This window comes from Dioscorea cayenensis, chromosome 3 (genome assembly GCF_009730915.1).
Source record: "Dioscorea cayenensis subsp. rotundata cultivar TDr96_F1 chromosome 3, TDr96_F1_v2_PseudoChromosome.rev07_lg8_w22 25.fasta, whole genome shotgun sequence".
Lineage (NCBI taxonomy): Eukaryota > Viridiplantae > Streptophyta > Magnoliopsida > Dioscoreales > Dioscoreaceae > Dioscorea > Dioscorea cayenensis.
Window position 1 is genome coordinate 6722164 of NC_052473.1, and position 4414 is coordinate 6726577.

Sequence of the window (4414 nt, forward strand, 5' to 3'; positions counted from 1 at the left end):
GGATTGGGAGAGGTTCTACGGCTCCGATATCACGCTCCATTTGGAAGAAGGTTAGTGGGAGAGCTTTTGTCGGCACCAATCCGGCGAGATGTATCCTAGGCCGGACAAAGGGACCTATAGACGAGTAGAGGACTCTCCACAAGACCATCGTCATGACTATCGAGGGGTTTTTCTATGGATTCATTACTTTTACATTTGATTTCATTGATTGTAATTAGCTCCATGGAGAGCTAAACCCCCTAGTGGGTACTTGGATTGTAAACCCTAGGATGTATTTGTTTCATTGAACCTTGTTATTATGCTTTTATTAATTGATGTTTTTATTGAGTTCCAATCTTGAATGCATTGATTGTATGAATACTCCATTAGAGTGACACTAGGGTTAAGAGTTCTTGTTAGTGACCCTTGTGAGTGAGTGACACACCACGAGAGTTAGACAAAGCTAGATTGGAGAGGGTTGAGAGGGTGAGCTGATAAGTGCTTGTGCGATATGAATGCGAAGCATTCTTTCCTTATGTTAAGCATTACTTTTCTCGTGTTTTTACACTAATATGTGTGTTTTTATGTTACTTTGATGCAGGTAGGGTTGTGAGGTCGATTATGAAGGAAAGAAGCCAATATAGATCATAATGCACCGATTTTGGAGGAAATCTTGCTAAGGTTCAAACGCAAAGACATAGGTCGGGTGTGAGATACTAGAGTGTGTGCCAACCTCCTCGTATTTGAGTGAGCATAACCATTTAGAGGGGCACAAGGGCAGTCATACTCAAGCATTCTGACCTATGCATATAGAACAAGATCTCCACCAACTTTTCCATCATTGAAGAAGCAAAGCGATCCATGACGTGAACGTGTGCCCCTTTACGTTACCTCGATAAAAGTATGGATTCGGGAAGTATTTCAGGCCGGATATTGTAGTAGGAACTGTAGCAACAACGTACTGTAGCAGCACTGTTCACAACCAACCGAGAAAGCTGCAGAACAGAGAATCCAGACAGGCGTCCACAGGGGCGTGTGGATCCCCGATTCCAGCCCTATTTAAAGCCGATTCAGCCCTGATTTCAGCATTCTTTTCTCCATCTTTTCCCCTATCTTTTCTTCCACCTTTTCCCATCTTTAGAGGCGCCGGCAGCTAGGGTTTGGAGAGGTTTTGGCAAGGCTTTGGAGAGGTTTGACGGCCTTCGACACCGAGTTTCCTTCAGAAGAGAGCTATTGGGGAAGCTTTCGTCGACACCGATCCGGCGAGGTATGCCCTAGGTTTGACGAGGGGACCTTTGAAGAAGACGCGGCCGATCCACAAGACCTTCGAAATGAACACAAAGGGGGTTTTCATTCATGGATTGCATCTCTATACTTTTCATTTCATTATCAATTGTATTTTGCTCAATGGAGAGCTAAACCTCTAGTGGGTACTTGGGTATTTGTGAACCCTAGGATGTATTTGTTTCATTGAATCTTTTTATTATGCTTTCAATTAATTGATGTTTGTTGTGAGTTCCAACCTTGAATGCTTGATTGTATGAACATTTCCACTAGAGTGACACCAGGGTTGAGAGTTCTTCTTGGTAACCTTGTGAGTGAGTGACACACCATAAGCGTTAGACAAAGCTAGGTTGGAGAGGGTTGAGAGGGTGAGTCGAGAGGTACAGGAGTGTCCCATTTCGCCTCCGGCGTGATAGATTCTACCTCCGTTCCTCGAGTTTTTTGTGGCCATAATAGAGTGAATGGTCTAAGGGATAACCCTCCGCTGGGGCTTAGTTGCGCGTACAACGGAGTGAAGCGTTGAGGTGATCTTAGTATCTAGGGCTTAATTATGGTTAGGGACCTTCCACCTGGACCAAAGGGTTAGGTCTACAATTAGGAAGATATTTATCACTTGGAATCTCTATAACTTATTGCAATTCTATGCGAGTACGAGGTTGAGAGGTTATTCAATCTCTCCTCCGGGACATGTATAGAGTTAGGCATAGTTGACCTTAGATTTGGGACTATGTAATTAAGGATTTTCACGACTCACTTGCATTGATTAGGAAGCATAATAGAGGATTCTTGCACTTGAAATGATTGTCCTAGGCGGAGCAATATCCGGGTACCCCATTTATCGTCGATTGCCTTTCCTATCTTTTACTTGGGCCTCCTTTATCTTTTCTAATTTTTATTTGCATTGAGTTTGTTTCCGTATCACTTTCAACATATTTTCATTCTAGTTAAATAGCAATCTTGGTGGTTCTAAGTACTATTCCCTGAGGATTCGACCACCCTCTCACCGGGGTATTATTACTTTGACACCCGTGCACTTGTGGTTTACACGCATATTCGGACGTGTCATGAGTCGAGAGGTATCGGAGCATCCCCTTTCCCCTCCGGTGTGATTTATTCTACCTCCAATTCCTAGAGTTCTTTGTGGTCATGATAGAGTGAATGAGCTAAGGGATGACCTTCGGCTGGGGCTTAGTTGCGAGTGCAATTTAGTGAAGCGTTGAAGTGATTTTAGCATCTCGGGCTTAATTGTGGCTAAGGACCTTCCGCCTGGACAAAAGGGTTAGGTCTACATATAGGAAGAGGATTTATCACTTAGAATCCCTAGAACTCATTGCAATTCTATACGAGTGCGAACTTGAGAGATTGTTCAATTTCTCCTCCGGGACATGTATAGGGTTAGGCATGGTTGACCTTGGATTTGGGACCATGTATTAAAGGATCTCCACGACTCATTAATGCATTAGTTAGGAAACATAATAGAGGGTTTTTGCACTTGAGACGATTGTCCTAGGTGGATCAATATCCGAGTACTCCATTTATATCGATTGCCTTACCTCTCATTTACTTGTGCTCTCTCTTGTCTCTTTTACTTTTGTTTGCATTACATCTTACCACACAAATCACTATTCATATTTCTCTTAGTTAAGAAACAATTTAAGTATTTTTACACTCTATTCCCTATGGATACGATACCCACTCACCTGGGATTTTATTACTTTGACAAACCCGTGCACTTGCGGGACATATACAAGGGGCGTTGTCACAGGGACATGTATAGGGTTATGCATGGTTGACCTTAGATTTGGGACTATGTATTAAAGGATCTCCATGACTCATTAATGCATTAGTTAGGAAGCATAATAGAGGGTTTTGCACTTGAAATGATTATCCTAGGCGGATCAATATCCGAGTACTCCAATTATATCAATTGCCTTAACTCTCCTTTACTTGTGCACTCTCTCTTGTCTCTTTTACTTTTGTTTGCATTACATCTTACCACACAAATCATTATTCATATTTCGCTTAGTTAAGAAACAATTTAAGTATTTTTACTCCCTATTCCCTGTGGATATGATACCCACTCACCTGGTATTTTATTAATTCAACAAACCCGTGCACTTGCGGGATATACGCAAGGGGCATTGTCAAGTTTTTGGCGCTGTTGCCAGGGAATAGGCGTTTAGAGATACTTTGCACTTTGTTTTTTTAGCTATTCATTTATTCATTCTATTTCACATCTTCTTGTCTATCATCATTCTGATTTATTTTCTTTCTTTTTGTGCAGCTCCAGGTTCATGACCCGAGGGAACCCCTCCATATTGATTGAAGAAGATCCCGAGCTTGAACGTACACTTAGAAGAAAAAGGGAAAGAACCTGTGTAAGAATAGTCTAATCTAGCTGATTTGGAAGTTGAAGGATTGGATAATATGGCGGAATAAAATGAGCAACAGAGGACATTATCTGATTTTGCCAGACCTTCCATATTGGGGATACAATCGAGTATTGTGCGTCCCCTGATTACAGCTCAAAACTTTGATTTGAAGCTGGCATTCATCCACATGTTGCAATAATCCGCACAGTTCAATGGTTTGGCCAATGAGAATCCAAACAGTCATATAGAGAACTTTCTCGAGATGTGTGATATGCTCAAGATAAACGGTGTGACGAATGATGCCATCAAGTTGAGAGCCTTCCCATTTTCCTTACAAAGGGAGAGCGAAGCAGTGGTTATACTCATTACCTAGAGCATCAATTAGCACATGGAAGGAGATGGTAGAAGCTTTTCTTGCCCGTTATTTCCCTCCGGGAAAATCTGCAAAGCTTAGGAATGAGATCTCATCCTTTGTACAGTTAGAATTGGAGTCTCTATTTGAGACGTGAGAAAGGTTCAAGGAGCTCCTGAGAAAGTGCCCGCAACATGGATTCCCAGAGTGGATGATTGTTCAGAACTTTTACAATGGGTTGAATCCAAGCACAAGGCAACTCTTGGATGCAGCAGTAGAAGGTACCTTAGGTAGCAAGACCCCCGGTGAGGCCCGTCAACTAATTGATGAAATGGGGTTAAATAGCTACCAATTGAATGCTAGGGAGAAGAAAAAGGTGGCCGGGCTTCAAGAGATAAATGCAGTAACTTTATTGGCGGCTCAAGTG

The 4414-nt window shown here is 42.2% G+C and overlaps 1 non-coding gene across 1 annotated transcript; it reads right to left on the minus strand.

Moving 5' to 3' along the window:
- Positions 1 to 4081: 4081 nt before the first annotated feature.
- On the minus strand, positions 4082 to 4188 carry LOC120257760. The gene has a single exon (XR_005535846.1). It is a non-coding gene; the product is annotated as a small nucleolar RNA R71 (small nucleolar RNA).
- Between the last annotated feature and the right edge of the window lie 226 nt (positions 4189 to 4414).